Below are 13,882 nucleotides of genomic sequence, written 5' to 3' on the forward strand. Positions count from 1 at the left end.
ACCAATCCTATCATCGGACGCCATGAATCACGCGTCATCTGTTGGAGGTGATGTTGAGTCAAGCTCCATAATTTCCGAGAGGGAAGATGTCCAGGCGAGACGCGATGGAGACGCCTCGCGTTCGAACAGCTCGTCAAGCGAAAAAGAACAAAAGGAGTCTCTGCGTAAGAAACGACGGGATTCAAAGGTAACGGTCGATCTTCGAATCGACTCGTTATCCCACCAGGTCAGTGACGTTGTAAATCTAATAATGCATCAACTGTGTGTAACAATTGAATGTAACGAAAATTGTTGTAAACAAATTGATCTCGTCAATACGGAAATTTTGACAAAAACACAACAGATTTAAACTAATAATCTTTGTAACATAATTACTGAAAACTTTGGCAAATCGTCTCCGTCGTACAAGTTACCCGTAAAAGCGTTTTAAATTGTATACGGAAAAAAGGGCCGTATGGATAGAAATAAGACGTCAAAGTTTAATTTCCGTGGTCTCTAACAAAGTATCCTGTTGCCAACGCACTACTCATTGAGGAATTTTTTGTTTGATAATACTAAATTGAAATCTATTCAGCCCCTCGGAGGGCTACAATCCTATTTGTCACGACCTCGTACAAAAGGCAAGCCAAACATTATAAACAATCATAGTCCGTAACATCTGGCACAATCCAGAGGGGGCAATTGAAGACACCGACGGGAGGCACTGAGTGCCACCAAAATTGTAATAATTTGTAAACCATGTATGGTTACCAAATACCGTAAAAACAAAAAAAAAACAAAAAAAAAAAAAAAAAAACTGCGTAAGAAAAGCGACGGATCAATCCGTCCAATTTTCGATCTTCGAGAGTTGAACAAGGTCGTAAAGATAAAACACCTAACTCTTTCCGGACACCTCGGTACCAAACTTTCTTCCAGGAGACTGGATGATAGAATTGAACATTTCTCAGGAATATTTTTCTAGTATCAGTCGCAAAATTTCGTCGATACTTCTTGAGGATCAGTACCTAGGAACCAGTATCAGTACCTTCAGGAAGGAATCGGTACCTTCTTATGAGTTAGTATGAAATGACATGCCTACCCTTCGGTCTGGCTTCAGAGCCACACCTTTTTTGCTTCTATAACATGCGGGTCGCAGAGACCTTGCGTGCAAAGGGAACTCGAGTGCTAGTGTCTACCTAGACGACTTCCTTTTGGTCGACCAAGACAAATCCAAGTTGAAACTTCAGGCTGCAGAAGCTGTGAAGCTTTTGGATTGACCTTTTTTGCTTCCATAACATGCTGGGTCGCAGAGACCTTGCGTGCAAAAGGAACTCGAGTGCTAGTCTACCTAGACGACTTCCTTTTGGTCGACCAAAACAAATCCAAGTTGAAACTTCAGGCTGCAGAAGCTGTGAAGCTTTTGGATTATCTGGGCTGGCATGTCAATTTCCATTATATAGGGTGCTAGGTCGCTCGGTCGCGGAGATATTGCGTGCAAAGTCGAGTGCTAGCTTACCTACACGACTTAATCTTGTTTCACCAAGACAGATAAACGTTTTTGTTCCCATAGCATGCTCGGTCGCGGAGACCTTGCGTACATAGGGAAGTCAAATGTTAACGTACCTACGCGACTTTCTTCTCTTGGTCCTTGAAAACAAATACACCTTTTTGCTTCCATAGCATGCTCGGTCGCGGAGGCATTGCGTGCAAAATCGAAGTGCTAGCTTACCTACACGACTTGATCTTGTTTCACCAAAACAAATAAACGTTTTTGCTCCCATACCATGCTCGGTCGCGAAGACCTTACGTACATAGGGAAGTCAAATGTTAACCTACCCACGCGACTTCTTCTTGGTCCATGAAGACAAATACACCTTTTTTGCTTGCATAGCATGCTCTGTCGCGGAGACATTGCGTGCAAAGGGATGTTGAGTGTTATCCCACCTACGCAAATTCCACCTGGTCCATCAAAAGAAGTCAAAGTTGAGTCTTCAGGCCCTCATAAGCTGTAAAGCTCTTGGATTATTTGGGCTGCCAAGTCAGCCTTACAAAAAATCAATTAGTACACTGGTTCAAGAGATGACATGTCTAGGGATTCGATGGAAAATTGCGAGATATAAAGTAGCCACTCAACAACATCCTAGCTCAAACTCTGACGGAATTACATCAATCTATGCTAACTTTCAAATTGCGAACTTGAAAATTCTTGCGAAGTTTCAAGAAAAAACACCCCCGTAAAAACGGGCCATCTTACATGTGTTAACAATTAAATGCAGCGCTGACGCGGAGCCCCATCTCAGACATTGCCGATACACAAAACCAACCATTTCCTGGCAACGGAAGCTTCGGACATGTGTAGGGGTTACAAATGCAGTGCTGACGCGGAGCCACATGTCAAACATTGCCGAGACACAAAACCAACCATTTCCTGGCAACGGAAGCTTCGGACATGTGTAGGGGTTACAAATGCAGTGCTGACGCGGAGCCACATGTCAAACATTGCCGAGACACAAAACCAACCATTTCCTGGCAACGGAAGCTTCGGACATGGGTAGGGATTACAATTAGACAAAATATTAACGTCCTGTCTATGGTCAGCTCAACAACTGAAACGGCTCAGCCACAAAAGAGCTATTTGCAATGGTAGTGACAATCAAAATGAATCTGAAAGTATTTCACTAGCGTTGACCTTTCGATCTTTAAACCTAAGCGATAAGTTCAAGATAACTGTCAGCTTATAATCTCTCGGGGAGATACAACATCGTAACCAACAGGCTATCACGAGGAAATCAACCTGCGAAATGGCACTTTTTACCACAAGTGACTACAAAAGTTTTTCGAAAGTGGGGTCATCCGGATATAAACCCATTCGCCGACCAAGATTGGATACCTTCAGCAGACCGTAGAGGATGCAACTAGCATGGAGAATTCCTCCTCTCAACCTTCTCCCCAGAGTACTGACTCACTTCAACAGTGTCTAGGGAACCTACCTGGTAGAGTTCCAAGACTGAGCTTCATTTGGGTTTCCAAGCCCTCAGATCCCGAACGCTAGATAACTCGCACGAAATCCAAAACCTGCCTCCTCCACAGGGTAAACATTAACCCTGAAAGCTTAGAAAGGGGGGGGGGAGTTTGTACAAATAATAGACTTGTCTACACAGGAGAAGATTTATTGAAAATTAGCTGGTGTCAATCCACTTTGCCAGCATACTTACCAGCAACTAGAAGATGGTGCATATGGTGCTACAGTGTTAAAATTGATCCTAAGTCTGCAGATGTTGCCAAATTCTTTTTTTCTTTTCCAAAAAGAAAATTTTGCCTGTAAAACAATCCTTCTGCATAAAGCAGCGCTGACGACTTTCTGTGGGCAACATACATGTAGGACAGCAAACATTTTCAAGCTCTCTAATAAAAATTGCTATTCTAAAAAAGCCATCGGAATAACTAAACAAAATTCAACTACTTATTACAACTTTACTAAGTATAGTCCCATTCACATGAGATCCGAGAATAGTTCTAGATTGGTTTTCTTCAAACCCAGCCACCAGATCACGCCTCAAGGTAGCTTGAAGGACACCAACAACCATGTTGCTGGCTACTGGACGCAGAGTTAATGACCTTACTTTGCTCAATATTTCTAAAGACAGTTTCTTTGATGACAGAGAAAAACATCTTTCTGATACCAGTCTTTGGGTCTAAAATTGAAATCAATTTTCGTCAATAATCTGCATAAGTGCTTTCTAAACATGAAACTAAAGACATGCCCAGTAAGATTCGTAAGGACTTTTTCTAACTATGTACACAAAAGCGGCATACCGTACTGTAATTGGAAACTGGTCTTCGTTCAACCTTACGAGGTAGTGGCATCAACCCATCTCTAAGAAGTTGTAGATCAGCAGTAGCCTCTGAGATGGATTGATAATGAACCAATGGACGAAATACTTTCTAGAGGCAATTGCAAAGCATCCAAACGTTTACAATAATTATTGCCGAATAATAGAGCTTCCTAAAGATCCTCACGATTCTTTTTTTTTCAAAACATTTACTCCTACATGATGTATATACATCATTTATACAATTTATACATTTTCTTGTATGTACAAGATAAAATGTTTATTACAAACTTATAAATATTTTTTAATTATTGAATTAACATGAAAGTTAACAGCTGTGTTTTTTCGATTTAATAATTATATAAATTATGAACATGATCATTGCGCTTCATAATTTTATTATAGCTTACCTATTTCATCATAGCGTTGTGCTTAATAATTTCACCAGCAGATAACAAACACGTCTTCATAATACAATGCTGTATGTTTTCCAAAGGCACATCAATATTACGGTTTTACATAACAATAAAACCGATATTATGTGCCGAGAAGGAAAACATACAGCATTGCAGGAAGTTCTTCCTGGTGAAGACTATGAAGATCAAAGATGGCTGCGCTTCCTTTATACTTGCTGGCAGCACCTAGCGGCTAAAGATGGAACTAAATTGACTGTCTATGGTTGGACATAGAAAAGGAATTTAAGCTAAGTACACACTGCTTCTTCATAATACAATGCTGTATGTTTTCCTTCTCGGCACATAATATCGGTTTTATTGTTATGTAAAACCGTAATATTATCTTCCTCGTTACTAGAAGATTTGTTTGCTATAGTTAAATGGCCAGATCAAAAATCGATAAGATTTTCGATCATCGATACTAATAAGAAATATTTGGAGGCTTCCAATTTTTACGTTATTTTTTTGTCAATGTAGTCAATAACTAAGATGAATCTAGCGTAATCTAATTGCTAGTCATTACGGTGACGGAGCACTCTCGAAACTGTCCATTGGCATTAGTACATTTCGTAATTAAAGGTCCGTTTTATTTGGTATTAGCATCAACAATTCGATGTTGTTAATTGAATTTCAATTATGTTTACTCCAGTCTAATAGTTGAAGAGGTTTCTTTGTTATGATATTTTTCCCAAATTTTAAACTTTAAATGGCTCTCCCGTAAAGTTGCAAAAATGTCGCTAAAACCAAAGAGCCTTTCACTCCTCGATATGAGTCTAGGTTTAATTTGTACGTTTTAAAAATTTCTTTACAATTAAATCGCGTATTCTCAAAGTCGGGTTGACACTTTATCGAATCGCTCTATTACTTGCATTCCATATTTTTGTGGTAACAATTATTATTTTAACAAATAACAACCATTTATACAATGTTACCTTATTTTAGTAGTAATTACAATTGTATCCGTGGCCACTTTGTAAACAGTGATAAGTACCAATTTGTGAATCTGGGAAATAATATTTGAAATATTCTCTACGGTCAGATGCGAATATTGTTAAAAATAAAAAATGGTGCGCGTGCAAATTGATGCACGTGAAACTTCTTTTGCGATGTGTAGTATTGTGGTTCTCTTTATTTTTCATCATTAAATCAAATTTCTCTTGTAATAGGGAATGCTGTGTATAAGAAAAACGACCTAGCTCACTTTGTCTTTTCCCTCTCTCCACGGTCGAGTGGTTCGCGAGACGCTCTGTCTATTTTCTCACTCTCGCTCGTCCTAAATTGTATCTTTTCTCTCCAACCGTAACGAATCTGTCGTGAGTTAAATGATATTCTTAACGCGCCTAAAGAAGTTTCACTTCAAAATGTTTATTAATTATTAAGGATCGCCAAGCTAAACTACAATTTTATTTATAAGTTTATAATCAATTTAATTTTTTAAAGTTTCAACAGTAAGTAAACTTTTACTACATTGGATATATCGCTGTTCGAGCAGTGACCACACATGGGGAAATGTAATTTCATTTTTAAATTCAAATATTTTGTTATGAAAATATTAATGTTTTTTTGTTGATTTAAATTCGGCATGAAAGAAAAAATATTTTATTAAATTTAAATGGTGATACCTCAAGCAATTAACGAAAGATCGTCACTGGGTAATTTATATTAACGGATCTGTAACGATTGTTATTTTGGACAACGAGGAATTTGAAGATATTTTACGATGTGATTTACCAATTTAAAAATTTTTTTATCTGTTTTTTAACAAAAATTCATGATCAACAGCGGAATATTTATAAAGTTTTTATCGAATTGTCTAAGGATAATAATAAAAGTAAATTGGTTGTTTGCTTAGATTCTATAACATATGGTATTTATAATTAAAATGTTTTTTTTAAATTTTATATAAATGTATGTGTATTTAAATTTTTTTATCGATAATTATCGTGGAACACTTACTGTTGCTGCGTCAACTGCATTTAACAGAGACTATGTTCTCCTATAAAGTTGCATAAATGGTCGAATGTTGGAATAACTGGTCGATGTAATAGCATAGGTAAGACCTGTCTGGTCACGTTCGATGTTGAATATTCTTTAGCATTTGTTAAGTTTTTCTGTTTATTTTCATATCATATTTTACTGCAACTGACTAATTTTTCCATCGTGTAACAAGTTTAATGAATAATAAATTCTTTGAAATTTCTGTGCTTGAACACTCTGCGTGTCACTCAACTACTTTCATCTTTTATTGGAACTTAAATAATGTAATTGTCGTTGTATACTCATTTCAATAACATTTTAATTTATACCAAATCCTCGTTTGTAATTTGTATAGTAGTATTCTGTAAATACAGGTCAAATCGTTTCTCAGACACGCCAGCTCTTCACAATATCCGTTTAAATACATTGTTAATAAGTGATTTTTAATCAACATTGATGCAGATATTTTTCTAAGGTTATTCCATTATGGTCAAACCAAAACTATTCCCCGTCAAATACCATTTACAATCTTAATTTTTACGACAGTATTAACTGAGAGTCATTCTTATCGTTTTTACGTAAACGGGTAGACGAGCTAACGGCTTTCCTGATTGTAAGCGGTACCGACGTTTTGCCCGGGCACTCGCGGCCGATAAGCTACGAATGTGTAATGGATTTGTTTTCCCTGTAAATTGTATGTAGACTTAAGAATAAATTGGAGTTGTATCACTTGTAGAAGTGCCTTCTTCTTGTTATGTGTTTAACTATGTAGAAATGTTGAATTTTGTAAATTAAGATTAATAAAATTTATTATTGTATTGTTTTCCGTTTTATTAAAGTCTCAAACAACACAGTTCTTCTTACCCCATTATCTGCAAGCTGATACTTGCATACGCCCCGTCCTGACTTGTGAGTATAGCGTTCGCTCACCCGGTCCGCAGGCACATAAACACCCTACAAGTCATCCAATCCCGTTTTTCAGAATCGCAGAGCACCCCACTGTGCAATATCGATTTTCACGACGATTTTTAGAACCGATACGTAAGTATTAAAGTAGCGTCAGAACACTACTTCGACAAAGCGGCGCGACACGATAACCATCTTAACGTGGCTTTGTCCGACACAGGCAACGGGGCATTGCAAAGCCGCCATCGTCCGAAACATGTCTTGATGGATCCTCCGAATCCACTCTCGGTGCTTTTAGGCATCTTCAAGCATAAGTCACCGCCCTCGTTGATTACGACGAACAGTTCGAAGAGCGAAATAGCCCATAGACACAGCCCGCCGAATTTCTCGCCGGATCTTAGTGGATCGGGATTCTGATCCAGTAGTAGATTCTGCGAAGCACTGCTCTTGTTAGGACTGGTGTTAGCAAACTCTGAGGTTGAGACCGTGAGAATCTGGAATGGCCCCTTAGGCTACAAAAAAGCAGTCTTATAAAAGCAACTTTACAGGGTTCATTGCGAAATGCTCTGATTGTATTCTCATTGTCTAATTCAATGAAAAGAAATTTATTATTAGGAAAATTTCAATAAAACAATAAATTTTTAAACATCAATTTATTGAATATTATTACATTCGGTGTACAGTGCATGAAGTCTCACTTCTCAACTATTCTGATTTGATTCAATGAAGGACATTTTATTGAGATTGGGGGCCGATTTTATTGAAATAAACAAATTATGTGACGGAATTATTCTTATTGGACATACCGGATATGAGATTAAATTTTCATCTCTCGGAATTTTCTCTCTCTATGTATTTGAGTTAATTTATTTCACTGGTCTGGTAACTTACTTTTGGAGAGTTTTATAATTCAAATACAGTATACTTGAAACATTTATTGCTCAGAGAACAATATCCAAATGTGTCCGCCCGATTGTAACGACAGTGGCGTAGTCCGTTGTTATATATAGTATGTGTTATATAGGTACATATATGTATATACGTGGCGACCGCGGTGGTCACTGTCAGCCCAACTTCACATTTCATTGGCTTTATGTAGTTGGAAGTTCACGCCACATTAATAGAATGTGATATTTGAGTATCACAAGAGCGTGTAGTTTAGTCAAAGGATTTAAGACTTTTGTGTTTGGTGTGAGTTTCTTAAAGCTCTCGATAGCGTAAAAGTTAACTCAAATTTGTATGCAGCTTGAACGTATGCCTACGTTTGCCGGTAGGGGCGCTGTTCCAAACTTCATACAAATTAGAGTTACTGTTGCTACTGTTGTTACGTTGTTGTTATCTTTACGCTATAGAGAACATTAAAAAAACTCTCACTATGCACACTGGAGTCGTAGTGAATGTATTTGTCAACTGTTAATAATGTTAAACTTGATTAATTTCTTTTAAGTTTTATTTAATAAATAATTTATAATCAAAATGATGCTAAATGTTTATTCAATAACACTGATAAGAAAGAAGTGGTGCGAAAAAGAATACGTCTAACATATGCGTGTAAGTGTATTTTATGACGTCATCTCGCTGCACAACCACTTTTAACGCCAAGCTAAGTGCGATTATGACGAAACGTTTCGCGTACGAGTGACAGAGATGACGATTACCTGATGTATGACTCTCTCTCTCTCTAGCTCTATGGTGCGGTAAATCACCAGTAATACACAAGAGACATCAGATTATTAAATTGTATGACACATTCAATATAATATAAAGTAATTCGTAATACATATCTAGTGTGCCCTGGGTTAGTAAAGCTTTTGTGATATATGAATTCGGAATTAATGTTCAGGGTAAAATTACTTTACATGCGTTAGTCAATGGATAACGTGGCGACATTTTTTGCGCTAATACATTTAATTCACGCTAACAATATCAACAATCGATTATTACGAAATACGTTTTATTAACGATTAGTAGGAAAAACTCCTTCTGTTTTGAGGTCAATCGTTTCTCACAAACGACCTCAAAGTCTGAGTATCTCATGTTACGGGAGCCAGAAACTTACACATATACACGAGACAAACGTACACGATGAGCTCGTGAAAGTTAACTCAAATTTGTATGGAGTTAGAACAGCGCCCCTAGCGGCAAACGAAGGGAAGCTCCAACTCCATACAAATTCGAGTTAGCTTTTACTCGATCGCGAAGTTAAAAAACTCGAACAAAGCACACGAATGCAAAGTACCCTAATCAAAGATGCGGCGGCAGGCGAGACTTGAATCCGAACGCATATAGTCCGGCTCCCTACTATACAAGATCGGTATCTTTCCCACACACCCTGTATATATACACTTATCAAAATAAAGCGTGTCGTAAAATCATTTTATCCCTTTTTGCAAGTGAAATATTCGATGTTTCATCTAAAACTACTTAAATTAATGAGTATGTCAATCTACCCTCATCTTGTTAATAATCGTTTAGCTGAAAATGGGGCAGTTATTTATGTTTTTGTGACAATTTGAAAATATTCAGTATTATCAAAGAATAATTGTAAAGTTAAAACACAATAAGCCCTTCCTTTGGAATTAATCATTGAAATTCGACAGAAAAATGTTGCGAGTTATAAAAATGCAATTTGATGGTTTTGTACTCACTACAATTGTTTGTGTAGTCACGGTGCAAAGCTGCGACATTAGAGTTATCGCAAACTTGATTTTTATTATTTTATTGCTTAGATGAGTGGATGAGCTCACGGCTCACCCTATGTGAAGTGGTTATTGGAGCCCATAGACATCTACAATGCAAATGCCGCCACCCACCTCTAGATATAAGTTCCGAGGTCTCAAGTATAGTTACAACGGCTGCCCCGCCTTTCAAACCGAAACGCATTACTGCTTCACGACAGAAATAGGCAGAGTGATGGTACCCACCGGCGCGGACTCACAAGAGGTCCTACCACCAGTAATTACGCAAATTATAAATTTTCGGGTTTGATTTTACACGAAATACTCCAATCTGTTTGAAGTTTGAAATAAACATCACGCGTCCTCTACAGTACGTCATTGGTTAATATTATGTTACCATAGACACTATTATTTTTACATCCATTATAATAATTCCCGTCTAGTCTCTAACTCAAGACGTCCAACTGAAAATCGCTACAAGAACCCGTTTTATTATCTTGTGTATATTTTTATTAACAAATTGCCACGAAAACCGCGGAATACATTAACTTAACCTACAACCGACTTAAGTACCAACCGTAACAGTCTTCTCGTTACTAACTTTGTGATTTAACGATACAACGAAGGCACTGTGAATAAATTACTCACTGATTTACAACAAAACACTTGGGATTGAAAATATAATAATTGAGATATCATATAACTTAACCTAATCTATAACTATGAACGACACAGCCTAGCTTGACTGAAGGCTAAAGATATGGAGCACCATCTTGTATATCAGATAAGTTGAAAAGTATCCTTTTTTTTACCTTTTTACCTTTACCTGGTAACTAAGACCTTTAAGTCATGTCTTACTTTAATTTATATTCTTATTTATATGAAAAATTATAACATGGAGTGAAATGAAATGAAAATGATCAATTTAAGAAATTAATCAACTGGGATGAAATTAAATGAGATGAGATGATATGGGATGAAATATAATCTCAGTAAAATGGTGGTCATTTACTGAGATTTTTTCATTGTACTTTTTGGAGGATCCCGAGAAGTTACGTCCAGCGGCTTTGTTTCATTTTCCTACATTTGTGCACTTTCACAGATATTAAACAGTTAATAAACCACCGTTATTACACATTTAAGCCTGAAGAAACACTAAATAAATAAAATCACACAACTTCAGTCCTTGCGTTCCCGCCAAAAGTCTATGTCGGATAAGTTGAAAAGTGTCCACATGTAAACAGCAAGTTAGTGTTGGGAGACTCATCGAAATAGCGATCGTGTGGGAAGCAAGACCGCGCCGCCCCTATGTGCGAAGTGCGCTATGCACACAGGCGCCAAGGCAATAAGGGCGCCGCCACCGAAATTATTTACGTTACACTTACACAACAACATTTTTTTTGTAGTGCAGTATCGATAAGTAAGTAGGTACAATAGGCACAGCATATAACTTGTAAATAACAAAACATATAATGCATTTATAGTATAAGCATCCCAAGATTTATGCCAAAACATAAGTCAAAATTAACAAATAATTAAAAAATACATTGAAACATGAAGATTCGTAAAAATAGGAGTCGCTTCATGGGTTTCGCACACAATAGCGTTTGTGTGCGAAACCCATGAAGCGACCTACCAGGGCCGCGCCGGCCCCCGGCGGTGGTAGGAAGCGGAAATGATATGAGTTTAGCAGTTTTTAAAATCTTTCCACTTGCTACAGTGCCACCACCTTAGTTGGCTTCCTTTCAGTGGACACTTTTTAATACACTGAGACGGTGCTCCTTACTTCTACCCTCCATAAGCTTGTCGCTAAGGGTCATATTGCGGGCTCAATAACGCACTCAATCAGGCAGGTTGAAATTCCACTAAGCTGTGTCAAAAAAACTAGATCCTATTCTATAGAGCACATATTAATTTTCACTCTCAGATACTTCTAGATTCTATTTAACTATGTATTGAGAATTCGATCATCTGAATAAGACAGCTGTGGTAAATCGAAAATACCGTCATATTTACCGTAAATAATATTTATATATAGAACTCAAATGAAACAAAACTTACTAACTCACAACAACTAGACAACCATAGGTTCTGATATTCACAAACATTAAACAAGTACCAAATGTAAATGTGTTATGTGTTCTGTATTAAAACATCACATATAGCCTACAACTGGCAAATCAGTGTCTTATTGTACAGTTCTAAGGTACGTTTTGCGCTGGCAAGCCGTGAGTGCAAATTATTTGCAGACAAAAACATTTAATTGTAAATTGTCATTTCTAATCGATCCGTCATCTGCGGTCGGTGACCTGGCAACCATTTTGTGAACATCCGGGTCGCCATTGCAATACACTTCACATATACTACATATTATTATGAATTTCATTAATCTTATTTCACACACAGGACTCTTTCTACAGCTTGAATATATAAAAAAATTCTTAAAAGTACTTATATTTATGCTACCGATGAATGCAAATGAGTCTATGTGACGGAAAGTTCTCACCGTCGCCCATGGTCAACAGCAATGCCAGGGGCGCAGCCGAGCCGCTACGACTTTATTTTTAAGCAACGCAATTACTCCATCTTAACATTATAAACTATTTGTGAATTAAGCTCGGTGGATTGATATGGCTCGTGAGGGCGCTATGGACCGCCCAGTGATATTTAAACATAATAGTGACCGTCACGCTGTAGGTAGGAACAAGACCCGCAGAGGACTAGGTGACCGCTCTCAAGCCGAAATAATACCTATATTCGAGCTAACATGAGTAAAAATACCGAGGAGTGCAAAGCTATCTGGTTTAAGCCACATCTATTTTCCTAATTAAAGGTGCGTTTTATTTGGTACTAGCTGACCCGGCAGACTTCGTTGTGCCTCAATCGACATATAAAAGACCTAAACTTTTGTATAAAATAAACTTAAAACAAATAAAAGGAATCCGTCCGTCCGGGGGACGCATCAAATGGAGAACAAATTATTTTTATTTAATTCCTAGCATTTTCATATCTATCAATCTTTTAAACCTTCTCTGGACTTCCACAAATATTTCTAGACCAAAATTAGCCAAATCGATCCAGCCGTTCTCGAGTTTTAGCGACAATAACGAACAGCAATTCATTTTTATATATCGCCGGGAGAAAGTGGAAATGTCGTTACTTGCATTTTGGGCTAAACGACTTTGTACCTTATCATATAACACATATGGCTCTAGTACAAAATTGGTCTTTTCAAGTTACGATAATTCCGCTTTCTTCCTTCGATAGGTATATAGATTCGTAGCAACGATTCGATGTTTTTAGTTGAACTTTAATTAAGTTTACTTCAATTAAATAGCTGAAGAAGTTTTTTTGTTACGATATTTTATTCAAATTCTAACCTTTAAACGGCTAAAAGTTGCAAAAAGGCCGCTTAAACCAAATATTCTTTCACCCCTGCACATAATGTCTTAGCAACTTAATATTTTGTGAGCCAGCAATGTAATGCTCACAAAACTGTAGAGTCAGATACAGTAAACGTAATACACGGAAGCGATCGTGCAGTCTGTACATCATCGCGATTCAGAATTCGGGAGATAAACAGACAAAACAGGCTAACGATCTTGTCAATGTATAAATAATTTTAAATAGACATGCTTTAACAAAAACCGACTTCAAATAGAAAAAAATATATATTCCAAAACAAATGAATATACTCTAAAAACAATAATCATCGAAATCGGTTGGCGTGATATTGAGTTATTGAGTTGTTCATCTATTTGTCGCGCACGTACTTAATGGAAATTTAAGACTTATATGGTTTCCTCATGGATATAATTATCAGAACTGGACTAAATTGAAATGGGACCACAAGGGAAGCGTCAGCTTTCTAATAAAAAAAAGAATCATCAAATTCACCCAGTCAAAAGTGATGAGATAACAAACATAAAAAAGAAGCATACAGTCGAATTGGGAACGTCCTCCTTTTTTGAAGTCGGTTAAAAATCTAACGCAAATCCTTGAATACATCTCCAATGGAACATGAGAGCAACTATCTACATTCGTTAATAGACAA

This window comes from Bombyx mandarina, chromosome 10 (assembly GCF_030267445.1).
Source record: "Bombyx mandarina strain Sakado chromosome 10, ASM3026744v2".
NCBI lineage: Eukaryota > Metazoa > Arthropoda > Insecta > Lepidoptera > Bombycidae > Bombyx > Bombyx mandarina.